The sequence below is a fragment of the Falco cherrug genome, chromosome 7 (genome assembly GCF_023634085.1).
Source record: "Falco cherrug isolate bFalChe1 chromosome 7, bFalChe1.pri, whole genome shotgun sequence".
Lineage (NCBI taxonomy): Eukaryota > Metazoa > Chordata > Aves > Falconiformes > Falconidae > Falco > Falco cherrug.
Window position 1 is genome coordinate 67461828 of NC_073703.1, and position 19259 is coordinate 67481086.

The window sequence follows — 19259 nt, forward strand, 5'->3', positions numbered from 1 at the left end:
TGATAATTAGACTGAGTAGCTCCACTGCTGTCATTCACTTCCTACTAATCAGAGACCAGGGTATGCTGAGGGATGTTTATGCTGTACAGCTCTGGATTTCCTATGACTGTGCTATAGTATTCGTCAAAATAAAGTGCTTTGCTGTTGCTCTCTCCTCTTTGGACTTGTCCCAGGATGCCCTTGTAACGAAAAGGACTTAATAGGTTTTGTGGCTGTGAATTATATCTGTGAATACTTGAGTACATAACATTATGTTCACTGGAACTGCTCAGTCTATTCAGCTAATCAGTGCAAGCACATATAGCTTATTAAATAATTTGTTCAGCTTTGCAATCTATCTGCCTCTTCCTGTTTGAACTCGGCCTCTCTGAATCCAAACGCTTTGTAACACTACAGGTTTTCAAACCTATGCAATTTTTACCCTGGCCATCCTAACACTGGTAAAGGGTGATCTTTCCACCACCTTTGTCACAGGGCATTTTAGCTGTTTGTTCTTAACAGAATGATTACTCCATATGGACGGGCAGAGTTAAAATGTTTGAACATGCAATTAGAAAGACTGCTCTTTAGTCTTGCCAATCAGGCTGCTTTCCAGATGCTGGCACAGCAGAAGTATCATTTTTTTCCCCTCAGAATCACTGTGGATAATTTGATGTGACTTGGATGAGAGAGAATTTTCTACAACTTGACTCAAAAACTACATTCCTTGGAGGAGAGAGTGAAGGAAGCGAGTTTAGCATATTGAGAGTTGAGAACATTTGGGCACACATCAGATAAGCTTGACTTTCTTTTGTATGCTCAGCTTGGAGATCCCAGTTATGAAATACTGTACGTTTGTGTCGATACGGCTTGTAATTCTCAGTGACAAACGGGGTAAGATAGCTGCAGCAGTAATACACAAACTACAAAGCATCCTCCGCAGTCCTCACAAATGCATACAACCCTTAGAGGAAAGCTGTTTCCTTTTAGGCTTTTTCAAAACTTCAGATTCCACTCCAACAAAGTGTTTCACATAAGTAGGTCTTTCTGTCCTAGCAAAGCCCTCTTAAAATCGATAAGGCTTTGGAACATTGCTTCACTATCTTGCTGCAAAGGAGGACTCCATTGATTTTGGTATAGCATCTCACTGGGAAACACTGCACTATATATTCTTGAAATGAAGAACTGGTACCTGACAGTACACAGGCAAATTTTTGTGATGGCAGAACTCCAGTCAGCACAGAATTTAAGGTCTTATTTCAGCTATACAGCAACCAAACACCCTCTTTGCACAGGACTGATAAAAGTTTTGAACGTTTTCATGTGCGTAAAGAAGGATAAAGTATTTTACACAATTTTAAAAAGGCTGGGATCTAGCAGCCCTGCTCTATAGGACTGAAATGGTCTGTCTGAAGGATTCGCAGCAGTGATTTTGAGACACAGTATCCTTAAACTATACTTTTCTGGATTTCTTTGGTTCGCTGAGACAGCTAGCCAGTTCTAATAAACCACTACTGCAGTTCCAAAGGTTTTATTTTTGAAGTTTTTCTTTTTCAGCTATATAGACAAAGCTGTTTCAGTATGTAGTGAACAAGTTGCAGAACAGGTATTCCCTGCAACATATCCATCTATCTATCATCCCATATACATTTATAAGTCTTCATAACTGTACTTTCTAGCACTACATTTTCTAAATCAAAAGCGTACCTAGAAGAATTACAGAACTGCCTTAACATATTCTGCATAACCATTGAACCATTGCGTATAACTAACCTAATAACATGTGTGTTGTTGTTGGTTTGGTTTTTTTTAATAGGCTAATTGGGGCTAAGAGGAGGCTCTTTAAAAGGAGAAGATCAGGTGTAATTGAAAGATACTGAAGATTAGCAGGTGTTTCAGTTCAGCTTCTTTTGAAAGCTAAAATAGGATGTGTTTTTAAGTTAAGAAATGCAGAAGTAGTGTTAAGGAGTATGTTTTCAGCAAAGGTTAAGCTCTGTGAGAGAGGAAATAGAGGCCAGGGAAAAAGAATGAAAATTTATTGTTAATAGGCTACCTAGAGTCCTCAAGTTTGGTTGTAAATAAGCAGTATATGCCTGAGAATTGCAGAAGAAATAACCTAAAAATCTAGGGGCTCTTTCAGTCTGGTGTTAACTTAGTTCAGCAGAGCTGTAGTGCTCTCAGAGCAGAATTAATAGGGTGGTGATTCAGGTATATATACTAGATTTAAACTGTAGCACTTTTCAAAGGTGTATGCAAATTCTGTAAGATAGATGCAAAGACTCCAGCTTGGAAAATCAGCATCCTGAGTTTAAGCCTTTGCCTTTACATCCACTTTTAAACTACTACGTGTTGTATGCCACCTCTGATAATCCATGTTGCTAATGTTCTCTGACATTGTGCTCTCTGGTGCAAGGATCAGCCCTTGGAACAAAACAAAAGCTTTAAGTCAAAGAAACACAATAGTGTTATTAGGCATTGCCAGAGGTCCAGGTAGAATATAAAGTGGGATTTCCTTGCTCTTCTAATACAAATGAGTCAAAAAGCCAGTTTTAGCTATACCACTGCTTTCAGTAACAACCAGAAAGCAAATCTGAAAGGAAATTTTGTAGAGCAAATCTGAAAATGATTGACTGTGGAGAAGCTTTGTTAGGTTTGGCACTAGTCAGAAACCAGCTTGAATCCAGAAGAGAAACAAGGCTTAATGGGACCTAAAAGAGGCATGTGAGTGTTGTCCCTGGGTAGCTTCAGTGATTTTTTTCTTCTCCCAGATTTGTGCTGCTTGTTCAGGTGTCAGGCTTTGCCTATGGATCTGTCTCTGAGTACATCTAGAGTGATGGAAATGGTGACCTGGTCTGAGCTGTGATCCTTCCCTATTACAATTGATAAATACCATGATCAGGCAGCATCCGTATTCTGCAATACAGCTAGCTTGAATGTCTTCCCTTTCCTGCATGGGGGCAGCCATTTCTCTTCTGCTTTCCTTCACCTCCCAGCATGTTGCCTGCGTTCACATGTGTGGAATGTGTGCACAGGAGCGTATTGTCCTCTCTGGAGGCTGCTCCTCTATTTGTTCAAGAGGGGGAGGCATAAACTGAGCCATTAGTGGGAGAAATAGAGCCTGAGCACACAGCAGCAACCATTTTTTAATGAGTCTATTTGTACTGGGCCAGCGGGTAGCCCTGACATTGAGTCAAGCCTGAGACTGGATCTGGCAGCCAGCCAGAGTTCTGCTGAGAAGCAGCTAAATTATGCATCTTATTTAGTACATTTGTTAAAAGATCTTCTAATATTTCCAGGCAAATGTCCCAAAACAAATGCTACTATCACTTAAGAGCCTTGCAGACCTGAACTATATTTAACATCTTGCAATTACCTCGTAACAGCTTTCTGGTGTTTGCTGAGCTTCATCGCTTGATCGTGTTTTATAAGTGGTTATGGGAGAGAGAGATCAAGGGGAAGGAGCCCTCCCTGGGACTGAGGTGTGGAGGAAGATGGTTAGTGCCTGTGAAACTGAGATGGGTTGTGCTGCCTCCCTGGCAGGCTGGGGTTCAGCTCTCAAATTCTTGACCTGGCGTTTCAGGTGTGGGGATGCCCAGCTCCGTCCTGACTTGCAGCTGAGCCTGGCTTTTCAGCCATGGCTGCTCTGTGGAAAGGCGGCTGCCACCTGGGTCAAGCAGTGCGGTGACTTCTAAGTCACTTCGTCTAAGTCACAGCTTCTAAGGAAGCTGACATACATGCTGATCGATATCAGGCAAACACTGTGGGGTTTATTCACGCTTCGAAACTTCCCTCCTCCTCTTTTTTTCCCCCCACCTTCTCAGTTTTGAGGAAATCAAAAATACCTCCTGGAGGACAGCTTACTCCGCTGCAAGCTTTCTAGCCCTGCTTTGCAAGCATGGAGTTTCTGCCTAGGAAACAAGCTTTTTTCCAAGCCTAGCCCTAACATGGTCTTTTAAACATGGTGTTTTAATAAGGCAGCTGTACTACAGAAATCTTTCTCTGAACTACTAGGATCCCTTTACAATATGCTGAACCTTTTAACAGTTAAAACCATCAGATCAGAGCTAAGGATCTCAGCTTGTGACTAGCGTTTGGCTTACTTGCTAAACCCCATGCCATAGGAAGCGCTACCTCCCTCTGACCAGCTCTTCCTCTTTCATTATCCCCTGCAGGTATATTTTGCTTGGTTCCTCGGTTAGCAGGTGAGCAGTTCTCCCGGGTGCTGCTGGCTGCTTTCATCGTGGGAACTGCTGCAAGTGTGTGTTTGACTGAGCAACACTTGGTAAATCTGGATCCTGACAGGGCCTGGGTATAAGTCCTGGCTTGGATATAGAGCCCTTTTAAAAACCTTTTCTAACCACTAACAAGACTAACTTGCTGTCTCTATGTTTTACTTTATCCAAATGATTTCTCTAGAAGGGCATATTAAGGTAATGTTCCCTAAAGGTAGAAAGAAACCACCAGATAGCATTTTAAAAATTGCCTCAAAACTCAGAAATGATCCAAATGTAGTGGAAAACACTCCAGGAAAGCTCTCTTCCTCTGTATAATTGTTAAAAAGTAGGATAAAAAGTATGGCATCACCCTTTGGAGTAGCAGTAATTTGTAGTCAGCAGCATGTTACTGCTTATCAAACCATCAGTCTTCTCACATAAAGGCTGGTCCAGGTAGCCTAGAGACAAATTGACCTTTTGCAGTAGTGTACGTGGGACATACAGGTTTCATATCTCACATTCCTATTTCACTTTCTTCCTAATGCTTACATTCAAGTTTGCGTGTTTTTTTTTTTATATTCAGTGCTCTATTCAAGTGGTAATAGTTTAAAGCATAGTGACATAGAAAGCAAGGGAGGGAATTAACTGTTGCACCTTTACATTAAATGTTAGCACTCCAGCTGTTGTAGATGGGCCTGATCAGACTGCCAATTGTAGCAGCTCCATGATAGTTAAGATTGAGAACCATATATTATTTAAAGGTCAATTCCTTTAAAAGATCCAGTTTTTCAGTTGCCAGACTTAACAATGTGGCCCGAACAACTCCCATGCTGAATCTCAGCTTGATGCAGATACTGCTTTTGAATGAGCTGTCCTAAAAGGGTCTCAGCTTTTGAGAACGAGAATGGGGAAAATGTGGTTTGTTTAGTTATCTTAAATGCCATCCTGCTTTGGAGGAAGGAGTTAATATCTGGCTTCGTGAGAAAGTCTTTGGAAACATGTTTACATAACTTCTCCAGATTCTCCCTACAACTTTGCAGCTAAATTCTGCGTCCACAGTGAGAGTACCCCTGTGAGAGATGATCAGAACCCCATCTATGACTGTAACTTCGAAATGCTGCCAGCAGGGTCTGATCTAGCTGTAAACGCTTGAGGAAGCCTGGCAGTTAATAAGCAGCTGAGGAGTGAGGCAATGAAAGTTGCCCATGCAATTCGATCCCTTTGGTTAGATGCATTTCGGTACCAGAGGTATGATCCCAAACACTTTTTTGGTAGTGAGGTTTCTGGCTCATTTGGAACACAACACCGTGTACTAGGGGGTTTCTTTGCTAAGCCTTAAAGAGTCTGGGAGGCGGCAGGCAAATGAGAGGAGATGCAGCAAGAAGAGAAAGCACGGTTTCTTGGTTATGGCAGCTGATTTACACCCGAGGAAGTGGTTTTATCTTTCTAGGTGATACAAAGCAAATTACTCACATCTGATTAATGGAAAAAAAAAAAAAAAAGGGCGCTTATTTTACATTTCGAATGCCTTGATTGAAGACTCTCAGTAGTTTCACAGAAGAGCTGTTGAATGACAGATTGCAGGGAAGGACTGTGGAAACTGTGGTAGGAGAATATTCACGACTGAATATTGAATAAGCACTGAGTGCTGAATGAGCACTCTAGCAAATCAGAGGCAAGAGCCGCGAAATGCATTAGATACCTGGATGGCACTTACTGTCTGTGCTCACCTTTTAATAAGTAACTTCATCAGCCACAGGACTATCCTAACCACAGGAATTCAGGGTACGCTTTATCTCTTGCCTAATCGAGGTTCCCTGGAGGCTGAAGACAACTTGAAACAATGTAAAAAACAGACAAGACATACCTATGAAGATCCTCTAAAAGAAAGTTACTGAACGTATGGGCTCAGGACTGGCCGAGTTTCAGTGGGAATATTATTTTCGCTTTTCAAGGATCTACCTTTGAAGGACTTGATTGTTCACAGAAGCAAGCGGTGAAGATGCTGAATTCTCACAGGCTGCAGCTGGCCCCAGGCCAACCCAGACAGCTCGACTAAAGGCAGCTACATCGTAGGAGCCGGCGCTCTCGGTCCGCACCTATGCTGCTGCCTGTAGATCGGTTTGGCTTTGCTCAGGGAGGTGTGGAGGCAAAGCAGCACACCCTGTACTGTGTTCCTCATCACATCTTAGCACTGGCGTATTGGCCTTCCCAGGTGTACTGCTAGCTGTGAGCGCCGCGAGGGCTGTGAAGATGATGTTACAGGACGAATGTGTCCTTTTAGATGTGTTTCTTTCGGTCATAATAGGTGTCAAGGTCTTTTGGGATTATTTAATTTGTCAGCAAACCAAACAAATTAATATACCCTAGCAACTGTTACAATACACCAATGATGAGTCCTTGGAGAACTGCTGTGTGTATTTGTGCAGCTTTTTGTGACTGGATAGATACTACTCACCCAAAAACCTTAATGATGATTTCCACAGGAATCTTCTAAGTTATTACCATGTTATTTGAATTTTAGAAATTCCTTTTTTCCAAGTCTTGTCTGACTTTTCTCTGATTGCATTCTATGTAGACTATAGTGAAGATCCAGACAAAAAGTTGGATAATGCAAGGGCAGTTAAATACTGATTTAAAGCCCTTATTCTTGGACCAAGCCCTTCTTTTAGCTGGTGATATTAATTAAAATTAATTAAAGAGCACTTCATCCTGTATAAACACAAGACATTAGTATGGAGCCAGATCTAGCAAGCACCTAAGCATCTAAATAGCAGTTAAGCATCTAGTTCCTAATCTGAGACAGAATTTCTTTGAAGCTTCTTTAAAAAATTCTGTTCAACTGCAGAATAATTAAGCTTTACAATAACTATTTTAGAGGGGGGATACCAAAGGAAAATCTCTTTTCTTTAAGGAATGACTTCTCTGTGGCCATCTAAAAGTGACGTGTTATTACATGTGGGGGTCACATATCCTTGCTGGCAACTGCCTCCTAAAGCTGTGGTGTTATTGGTGTTATACCACCGATTTTGGCAAGGCCCTCAGTCTTGGGCAGAAGAAAAGCTAGCATTCGCTTGTGACAGCTCGTATTATTCAGTCTCCTAGGGTAGCACAACTTCTAGCGCTAACTCTTTAACCATCACCTTTATCTAACTGTCCAGAAGAAAGAAGCTTGCTAAACATGAAAGAGGTCTTGTTAAAGACCTTTCTCTGAATTAAAAAGTAGAGTGAAACGTCTGGCTTGTAGAAGGAAAGCAAGAACTGAGAGTAAACAAGGTAGTTACTACCTGTCGTAACCTTGTAAGCCAAGAATTGTTATTCACTTAAATAATATTAATTTGCCATCATATTAGTTCCACATGACGATTTTAAATCTGGTGCTGATATCTGGGGACAATTTTTTTCCAGGAGTGGTGAATATGCTAATTTGAAAGAATAAATAAAGCATATATTGCAGTCAGGAAAGAATGTGGACTGGAAAGATGGGGATGGAGACTGTGCTACTGGGAGTTGAATATGCAGCCAGATTAACCAATGTCAGCGATCTTTTCACTGCTGTCTGCTGTCAAAACGTAGATATACAGGTATGATTTATGATGTCTGCCTGTTGCTTTCAGGAAGCTATGGGATATATCTCATCTGAGAATTGCTATGCCACTTTTCTCCAAGTTTCTACTTCTGTGTTGCACCAAGAAGTCACTTACCATCTTAATCTGACTGTGGAGTAACAAAGCAGAGATTTATTCCAAGTAGAAGTGTTTTAACAGTAAAATTTAGTTTAAAAGCCATCTCAATTTTTTTTGAGTGAATACACACATGGATATGAAGGCTGATGAAGGAAAAAGTGCAGGGCTTCACAGCTTCTTCCTGAAATTGGACTGTCAGATCTTTGGTGTTTTGTAAAGCTGAAGCCTCTAGAAAACTTACTAAATTAACTTCTTTCCGGATTTTTCTTCTTCGTGACTCTATTTCTCATCAAAAGTTTTTTGGGATAGGCTATAAATTACAGGATGCAGCTATCCGGTATAAATGCTGACATGTTGGAGTACTTATTGCTTCTTATGATTCTAAGGCTATTGTGCACTCCAGGTGCTTGCATTCGCAGCATTTTTCTCTCTCTCATGTTATGTGAGTCAGAGGGACATTTCACATGCTAAAGACGGAATCTCTGTGACAGCATGATCATCCGCCTCCTCCAAGTGCTGCAGAGTGGCTGTGCCATGCATTAAATAAATGACTAGATCTTTGTAATGCCAATGCAACTTTATGGGTGAGGGTTATTTGTATTTATAGCATCCATAAAACAATTTATAGTCCTTCTGCTGCCTGTTATTTTGTGCTTCTGAGCAGAAAGAGTGGACTGCAATGACATAAAATGCAAGTCAAGGGTGCTTCAAAGGTTGGAAGACTTTCTGGGTCAAAGACAGTGAATGTGAATAGCAGTAATAACTACTCTGGTTTTGTTACCTTGTACTTGGAGCTTTGCCTTTGGGCTGCTGATCTCCTTGGGGAGAGCAGATGTTAAGCATGCCTTGCAGCATGCATGTTTTGTAAATCTGCAAATCGGGAAACAGAGATGCTGAGGTGACAGGCTGCATCCCCTACCGGACTGTGGTGCTTAAAGCAGAACTGAAGTCTCTGAGTCTGCCTGAAGGTGCTGCTCAAATAGTTCTGTTTTAATCTTGGTAAATCTGGAGGCGCTAGGAGGCTGCTACTCAGAACTAAATTTGAAACTTCGTGGTGAGTCAAACAGGGGAGTCTGAGGACGAAGGTACCATCTGTTGAAAAAGGGACAGGATAGCTCTTGGTATTTGATCCTGCCTCAGTCACAGGAGATGGTGCCTTAACCTCTGTACTGGGGGTCCCAGTGCCTTCTGATGGTGGTGGTGTGCACAGATCTTCACATACATACAGGGGAAGAAAGATGACAAGAAAAGCTGAAGAAAAACAGTGAAGGGTGTTTTACAAACCACAAAACGATTGTGTGTTGGTTTAACAACAGCTTCTCCAGTTTTGCATATTAATGTTTGCTAAAATGATACTGTGCCACAGAGAAACATGCAAAGAATAGCATCTGATACCAAGAAGTTAAACAATTTTCTCATTTTGGCATCACTGATGTCTCCAGAGGACACATTAATCAAAGGAGGTGGGAGGTATAAGAATGACTATAGCATCATTAAACCTTAAAACAGAGTCCCTTAAAACCATCTATTTTTCTCCAGACAGCAGTACTAATCCAGTCACTGAGTATATTACTGAGTCACACTTCCATTTATTTTCTGAAATGTCGGAAATTTTGAGAAGACAATGTATGCTGCAATGGCAATTCAAGAACTGGAAAACTTCTACAATAAATGAAACCCAGGCAAGTGTCTCTGGTGAAAAACCAAAAGCCAACCAAAAAAACCCCTAAAATTTTAAGATTACTAGGATTATCTCTTGGCATACTACCTTCTCTCTGTTGTTGGCCAGGAATGTTTCATTATGGAAAACACTCTGGTGTATTCTCTGAGGAAGTATACATTGAAATCCAGTGGGCTGTTTTGCTATAACTTTTTTCTTCTTTTGTTGTGAGTAGAGAGCAAAGCAGGCATTTGTATGTGCTGCCTGTGCCTGCTACAGCTAATTTTTCAATTTATATAAATAAATAACCTGCCAAAGCTAATTACTTCTCTTCAAATTCTAAATACATTATTTCTCCTTTTCCTCCCCCACATCTGTCTTGGTTTAATTATTTTTGCATCGGCTGTCATTTTAGGAGCTGGTTTGGTCTAAAAAGGGATGATTGTATATGTCTTGTTATTTTAAATTAACCAGTTAAGATTGCTGCTTTTGTCTTGGTGTCTGGAGGGAGAAATGGAGTGGATGCTCATATATTGGTGTTCTTGATTTGATGGATAAAGAAACTTTGTGATCCAGCATTATGTAGTAAAAAACTCCAGCAGAAGAACTCAGGCCAGGGTTTGCAGAACTGGTGGGTTGATTTTCAGAAACGCTCATCAGAATTAACCTCCCAAATCCCATTTCAGTCTGTGGGGCTTGGTCTCTGTAATCTCTGGTGCGTGGTTAGTCCACAGAGGGATTCAGGGATGAGTTACCCGGCACTGTTGGTTAACAGTGCAAAATGTGAGTATCAGAAATATCAGTGAACTTCTACTTAACCTTGAGTGTGTCAAACTCCTTGTGGATTCCTTGAAAGTATGTACGCTTTAACAGAACTCCTCATATCACAACGCATCCCAGTCATGATAAGATCTTACAGTTTTCTGTATACCTGTTCCTTCTTTGCTGTTTTTCACATTAGGAGTTCTTCTGTCTCATGGCATTGCTCATCTGAGAGCATATCTAAGTGCAAGCACTGGACTCTGCACAGGATATTTGAGGAGAAGGTTTATCCAGCAGAAATGTGGCAAAGGTGCTTGCCCAGCATCAGGAAATCTAGCTTTGTCTTGCTTTTGCCTGAACAGACTTGAACTTATCTTTCTTAACCTTAAGGCAAGCATCTGATTCACTGTGAGGGATCCTGCGGTGGCAGAAAGGACATATCCTTATTCTCATCCATTTCAAGCCATTTTTCCCTAAATGAAGCAGTTCAATGAGGAAGGAAGGTCAACCTGAGTTCACTGTAAATATGATACTTCCAAGGAGATGCAAAGGGAGCAGATCCACAGTTGCTGTGTTTGCAATGGTGGGTAAGTTTGCAGTTGTACTGTGCGTAGTCCACATACTGGTGACAGCTGTTGCCTACAGATGTGTTCTAAAATGAGGCGATGAGGTTTGCTTTGTTCTGGACCATCGCCTCAGGAGACATTCAGGCTCTTCTCCAACTCCCATCTGTCTGCTTCCCTCACGTATTCTTACCCACCTCACTTCTCACTCATCCTACCTCCTTCTCTTCAAGGATGTTCCCAGGCTGAGATGAACACTTCCTATGCTAGACCTGTTGGTCTTTGTTTTTTAACATATCAGCGAGACTTATTTGATTTGGTACTGATAGATGGACCTTTGTTTTGTGTTGTAATTTGCCACACAATTTTCATGATATTCTTCTTGTTTAATTTAAAAAAAAAGCTCTTCCAGTCTCACTGCTTCACTAAAGGTCAGTGTCTTTGACCATCGTGACTGTAGGATGCTTAGGGAGGTGAAATCCACTACAAGCTAGCTGAAATTCTGGAGACAAGGCTTTACCTTGACATTTTGACGCTGAATAACATTCTTCCTGTTGCCAGGTGTGAGAAGAACACAAATTTCATTATGGGCTCTATATGCTAAAGTCTTAGCTGTGGTTTTACTACCAGAGAAGTCTAGTCTTTCACGTATCCAGTGGGAACAATCTATCTGTAACATCTGGAACTCCCATTTCCCAATGCTTTCTGACAAGATCCTCAAAATACATCTTAATTGTAATTTAGTTTATCTTTGAAGCAAGTTCATTAATCCATTTATATTTAAAGGCACTTTGTTAAATACATTTGCTAAAGTGCCTTGTGACTTGCATAATTTGTTTTGAACAAAGATCCATCTTACTCTTTTTCATACAAACAAGCATACGTAGTTCATCTTTCACATATATATTGTAAACAAACACATTAATAATCCTATCATATATGCTGGTATTCCCACATGAACATAAGTGATTTGCTATAGCCTAATTTAGTCATGAAGTTAAAATCATAAGCATTTTAAATTTCTTTCCTTAGGCTACATACAATCACTTAGATTATTATTTTCAGCTTTTAATAATCTGATTTGTTTTGTACCAATATAAACAGTCTTTAATTTTTCAAGATTACTCCATTTGATCAGCTGAAGCAAAGTTCCACTTTTCCTTAGGGTTTCTTATTCTTTTATTACCTTTTGTTGTTGGCACCAAGTTATCACTAAGCCTGTGATAAGCCTGAGTCACTGACCAGAATTGTATTACATGAGGTACTGTACACAGGGCAAAACTATTTAGATTTTTCACTGTCACCTTCATGTTTTCCGTTATCAACCTATTGCTACGATGCTTTAGCTGAAAGCACAGCAGTGAGGAAAAAATACCCCCAAACTGTTTCAATGAATTATTTAAACCCAGGTATTTTCCATGGATTATTGTGCTGAACTTTTGACAAAACTCGCAGTCTGGTCTTTTGTCACAGGTTTCATCATGGGCAGATCCACAATAGGAAACAGTGTTTTGAGAGCCTTGTGATTGAAACTGTCTTCGTTTTCCTGGCAGCCCTTACAGGCACGCAGTGTGTTGAACAAGCATTCAAATGCCCTTCACTGTGAGGGTGGGGATGTGGCCGTGCCAGGAGCCCTGCTCCGCTAATAGCTGGTCCCAGCAGGGGAACAGCGAGTGGCACGTCCTTCACGTGGAGTGTCCCCCCCAGACTGGGTACTCATTTTCAGGTCTCCCCTTGCTGATTTTGTTGTCTGTTGCAGTTCACTGTTGCGTTAGCATGATGGAAGGAATTGCCGTTCTGCCCTTTGGGATCTAGAAGAAAACCGTGAACAGAGAGCAGGATCAGTTTCCAGCAGCTTCCTTTGTACAATGATCATGGCAGCGTCAGGAGTCAATTGACAAACAATCAAAATTCTGAAGGATGTTGGAAGTGGGGAATGCAGTCTGCAATGCCTGGCGTGATCAAAATACAGGGAGATCAAACTGTTGGCTGACTGTCATAGTATGTAGAAACTCCAATTCTCCGCATTCTAGTGGCTTAGTGCATGTATTTCTTACAGTATATCAAATTCTACTCTCTCCGTTTCTCTCAACCCTCACTGAGGCAGGGTGTTAAGAAGGAACTTTAATATTTGGCCCTTGATCAATGCGGTGGCCTGGCTGGGATTTGAATTACCATATCTCCTTGCCAATCCCAAATGTGCCCAAAATACATTCCAAGGAGAAATGATCCTACTATTACCTCATTCTTAAGCGCAGGTCTGCTTTTTTTCTAACCTCTTGAAAGTATGCGTGCACGTTCTTCAAGGTCTGCCCCATAGATTCCTGCAGTGTGAACTTAAGAACCCATTTACTTCTACTGTGCTCGTCCTGCTGTATCCTTGAGACAGGAGCCTGGTGCTGAAATTATTATTCTGAAATAGCTGGACGTGAACAGCACTTGCTACTTTCCACAGGCAAGGAAAATTTTGCAGAATCAGGTCCTTTGGTACTTCTTCATGCACTCCTTGTACCCTCATACTGTGTTCCAATCAGCTGGGTGGATAACGTCCATATGTTTTGGCTGAACGGATCACAGATACCCTAAACTGGGATCCTGGAGGTAGCCCCAGTGTCCCACTGGAAGAGTGTGCAAACACACGATCACCATAAAGCAGAGGGCTGCACATCCAGGAGGGATGCTAACCCCACGATAAGACGGCCTTTCCCTGTCTATAAAAATCCTGTCATATTAATGCATGATGCATAATTCCAAAGGGCTTGTCAGACTTCCCAAGGCCGGGCGTGTGCAACACTGAGAATCGTAACAGGCCTCGGATAATTCTCACTACATTTCACAATAGGCGTCTGGTATGTCTGCACCCTGACAGCTGTCAGGGTCTCGCTGCCAGAACCAGGACAGATCATTAATAACTGGGGGTTTATTACCGTACCCCTCAGGCTCGTATTATATGTTCCATTTTCTTGATTGTTCAAGTCAACAACAAAAAGAAAAGAAGCAAAACCTGACTGAATAAATCTGAGGGGAAAAAAAGTATCATGGCAAAGTTACCCCCCTATTTTACCCATATATATTGCAAAGTCTCACTTCTGCTGTCCTTGGCTGAAAGGGCACTTGCTGCCTTCACTGTCTTTATTTCAGATTTAGGGTGCAGTGACAACACTTTAATTTTGATCAGCTCACCAGACAATAACATAATATCTGTTACTTCTGACTCAGCAATGAGGGCCGTAGGCCAAGGAATTATTTTTTTTTCCTGAATAAACATTTGTTATGTGACAGCCTAGGAAGGGGGAATGTGATGGCTATCTTGAGGTATGGCTGTGTTAAACTGACCTCGGTTGTACACAACTGGATGCACTTTCCCTGACAAATTCATCAACATGTTCCAGCGGCTGAAATTTCATACTGAAGAAACAAAACCAATAATAATAAAAAAAAATCAGTAACGTCAAAACTTTCTACTCTAAAACTGAATGTTTATTTCAATTACAGTTGAAAATTGAAAAATGCTGTTAAATTTTATTGATAAGTAGACAGTCTTTGAGGCGGTTAATCAGTTCAGGTTTCCGTGGCCAAATTGGTGTTTATGAAGGTGTGAAAGCTGACAGAGAGGTCTGTGGTGGTCTCCCCAGGACATGTGTAGGTTGGCTATACTGACAGCATCCACACCACCAATATACTTTCCATTTATGAGGCCAGAGGTGGATCTTCCTCCCAGCAGTGCACGTGAGCTTGGAATGTCATCACGGCACGTTGTGCCTGGTGCCAGATAAACAGCGTGGTCCTAAGTGATACAGCTGTTGGCAGCAATGGCGTTGCTCCAGGTAGTCCCTGCAGTCCCGCGGAGTTTGAGAGTGCAGTCAGCTGCCTGACTGCGAGGGGAGGTAACCGTGAGGGACAGGCTGGGTGTTGTGATGATCAGTTCTGAATTTTTTCTGTGATTTAGGTGCACGTGCCATTGCCTAAGGCTCCATAGTGTCACCTGGTCTGAAAATACATCTATTTGCCCACTCTCCTTCCCGTTTTTGAAAGTCAAATGCAGGAGCTGCTAGAGTTCATTACTGTTGCCTTCTGCCCTGGAGTCTACCGCTGACGTGGTGGCAAAAATGGTAAGAGGGCAGTGCTGAAGAAGGGCTTTCGTTCGTGATGTCTGCCTTGTTGTGCTAGGCATGGTCAGAGAGGAAAAGAAGGCACATCTTAAATGACAGACCCAGAACGTCTCAGCTGAGTCCTGGGTGATGAATGTCAGTTGGTCATGAGAAAGAGAACTCTGCTGAACAGCACTGGACCAGTATTTGCAATCCTGGACCCAAACGTGTGACTTTAAGTTCAAACTGGGACTGTATGCATTAGCCCACCAGTAGCCTGTCTTCTTGAGTGTCCTTCCTACCACCTCATGTATGTTCAGAGCTTCACTGGTCCTAACTACTTTCTTATAGATGTCCATGAAGGTTGTCTTTCATTTCCCTACGGCTTTTTTTCTGCTTCATAAGGGTTTTTTCCCCCTAATGCCTCAAGAGAAAGAAGTGTCAAGGTCTTGAGTGCACCAGTGGGTCTTAATTGCCCTGATCATCATCCCATGGGACAAGTCCTCCCACCCCGCTCCGACATGTCTTTTGCTTCTTGTACCAGGGACTCAGGCCCTGGCACCCAGTCCTTGTTGGAGCTGTGTTGTAGGCGTCTAAAGTTGTGTTCCTTGCTGTTCCTGAATTTTCTGGATTGATCTTGGCTTTGACTCACCACTTTGCCTTTGCCTGATGGTTGTTGGACTCCTGCTGCTGCAGTCAGAACCTGTTGCAGTTACCACCCCTGCTCTGTTCACCCTGTTGGGGACTAGAGGACTGTGCCCAGCTGGTCACGTTGCTGCACTATTTATGCTGTGGTCACCTTCAGAGCCCAGCACTGCTGCTTTTTTGGAGCTGCTCTGCTCTTTCTTTGTGGCTCCTGAGAGTGTGGACTGGGGAGTGTGTTAAGACTTTCATCATATGTGTATGCGGAGGCCCAAGACCCTCCACAGAACTGCTGCAGTACCGTGCCAGCATGTGAAAAGGCTGAAGCCTGACCTGCATGGGTTAATCCAAAACTTCTCCTGTCCTGTGGGAGCTCCTGAACTGTGCACTCTAACAGTACAGGGGATTATTCGTTCCCTGTCACAATTCCTATTTGCCAATTTGGAGTTCGCCAGATGACAGTGCAAAAGTTTGTTCTTCTTGATGAGCATCAGCTGGTTGCATTTGTTTAAGGTGACACCGTACAGCACCTACCTTAGAGTTCCCTGTGTAATTTGCTCCAAAATCCACTTACAAAATAGGCATGTTCCTTCAGAATCAAGAGTATATACAAGTCCAGTAATTACTGTGAGGCTTGCTTGGACATAACTGTGAGTAATAACATTTTTGGGTTTTCTTTCATACTTTGTCCCCACCTGCTATTTTACAACTTGATTTTGACCACTCTACTATTGCTTCATATTGAAGTCATTGTAACTTAGGTAATGAGAAGCAGCCATGAAAAGATAAGAAAGATGAAACCTGAATTCTGACATGTATCCTTTTCTTTATCAATTTTCAAATACTACGTTGTTTCTGGTTTTCAATTGCTGACTCACACCAAGTCCTGCATCACCTCTGTGCATCCTGTTCCTTCCCACTGTGTTGTATCCAACCATTTCCCTCTGCTGCCTTCTTTCAGTGCGTGCTGGTGTTTGTAGCAATAATCAGCTCATGCAGTGAAATGCAGAATGATTCTGGTAGCCCCAAAGGAGCAGTCAGCTTTTCAAGTTTTGAGTTTAAGGAATTTCAGACAAATGTGTCATTTTGCCTCAGAGACGCTTAAGAGAGCTTTCAAGGCTATTCTTGAAAAGCGTGAAAACAAAAGCAAACCTGAATGACATTGGGGAGAGGGGTTTGCCTAAGAAAAATACATTCTTGCCTTCCTGTTACTATGCTGGATTTCTCTAAATTGGGATTCGAGTCGTTAGCCAACTTGAAGCTTATTCTTGTTCAAAGCTCCTAGACTTTGTGAAAGGGAGAAAGTTTCTTTGAACTAACCTTTTAATGCAAAAATATAGACTCCAGCTATCCCAGGGCCAAATATTTAAATTAACATACTGAGACATACTGAGACCTATAAAACCAGACTCTTGCACAACCTATAAATCCAGAATCTTGCACACATCTCTCATCTGATGGGAGCTTTGCCAGAGGTTCAGGAACGTGAGGTTTGCCCCATTGCTTTTGTACTGGCTTATCTTTAATATGTGTTAGTTTAGGAGATGTGAAAAAGACTGATGGTTTCACAAACCCTGAGTAAGCAGGTTTAATGCTGTCATATACTAATCCTTGTGGTTGCACTTAACAAATCTGTTGATGTATCTTTATGTGTCCTTGAAGCCTGACTGAAAGGAATAGTTTTCTTACCTTCCTTACTGTTACACTAGGTCAGATGAGTGCTTCTGTGTGTGGTTTACCCACACCTTCAAATGCTAAACAGAGCTGATCAGTGATATACCACATCACACATCAGGTGATGTGTTCTATTAGAAATGGGATCACAAAATTCCTTTTCAGTCATGTCTCCAGCCACGATTTGCATAAAGTCACCAAGATGAAAAGACAGAGTAGACTGTAAAATTATCTGAACCAGCTTGTAAGGACTGAAATGTGGTCTCATTAAATTTCTCATAGACAGTTTCTTTCCCGTTTCCAGCTTTGATAAAAAGACACGTTATCAGAAACAGCACTTTTGTGTTTTTACCAAGATTCATCACTGTGTGAGCTTTTTTGCTTTCTGCCATATCACGTATCTGCTGTACGTGAAATATGTCGTTCCCCAGTGGGCCCACTAGTTTGGAATTGGGATACAGAGTTCTTCAGCCTGTAGGTTATTTCTGTGAATCCACTTCCATGACCAAATGTTGCTACGTGACAGCCTTTCCGTGCCCTGTATGAAAGAGGTGGCTTGGGTCAGAACCAGAATGGGTTGGCTGATGGCACTATCACCACAACCATTAAAAATGCGATTTAGCAGAAAGCCCAGCCGAGAATGCCAATCAAAAAGGTCAGCCTCTGCTTCACTCCTTATACTCTTTATAAGCAAAATTCTGATTGTAATGAAAGGTCATAGAACCATTCCCAACCTTGCGTACCTTTGTGGTAAGAGGGGCTACTAATGAGACGCTTTTCATTGGCTCTGCATCGGTCAGGCAATGGTTAAAAATCAGTTTGGATTTCCATGGGTATACTGTCAGATCTAGATCTGTAAACAGGTTTTAACAGATTCTGAAGCCTTCCACTACTTAAATCGGTGACTGAGGATGCATTAAATTTGTACCGATGGTTTGGGGGCACTTCAGGGAGAGTAACAGGGTCTGCTTTTGGGTCAGGGCTGGCATGACCGAGGGGTTCTGGTGAGAGGGACCTGTGTGTTACTGATGCTTCGATACACAACAAGGAAGGAGGTTGCCAGTTGCAAGGGACATTTTTTTTCCAGAGCAGTGAAGGATGAGTGTGTCATTGTATCAGCAGGAGGAGTATGTGAGAATTTCACAGATTTGTTCGATGCTGTTAAAGTGAATTTCTTTTTTCCCGTGGTAAAAGATTATTCCCAATGAGTGCTTGTGCTCAGTGTGGGGTGACTGTTGCCCCTCACACTAGTTTATGTGGCAGCTTTGGTTAACCTCCTTGTTTAGCATAATAAACAGTCTTTAATAAGCCTTAAACACTGCTAAGAGTTGTCTAAGGAGACTGAGAATAAACAATACCAAATTGCTAGGAGAAGTATGTAGAAAGGAAAGTGGAAACTCATTAGAAGATTTTGAAGAATTTTTGTTCAGTTTTTCAATGAAAAGTCAGACCTTAAAGATGACTCATACTTCTGGGTTGTAGAGAATGGAAAAATGCAAGGAAACTTCTTGTGGAGAAGTCATTGCTTCTTGAGGCATTTCTAGTCTTCATGTAGAAAATTTAAGAAGTGGAGAGCTCACGTTACTGACTAAACCTTCTGTTGTTTTTTCCCCAGCTTAAATCTGGAATTTTACTGAGTTCTTCCCTTCAGAAACCTAGGGCTTGCTCCCAAGTCCACCAGCAAATAAATATACATCTAGCTTGTCCTGGACTAAGTACAAACAATTCTGTGTTGGATTCAGGACTATAGTTCCTGGAAAGAAAAGGAAAACAATTTTTTTTCTTGGGTTTGTCCATTAGGAGAAGAAAGGCACTGTTATTGCTTATTTTTGAAGCACCACAACAACTCCAGGCTACCTGAAGAAGAGACCTGTCAACTTAACTAGTAAACTTGGCGAAATGTTGGGAAGAGGTTCTGCAAGAGTCATCCGACCTGTTTAGTATTACAAGCTGCAGTATCATGTAAGTACCTAGCCAGCCACATGCTT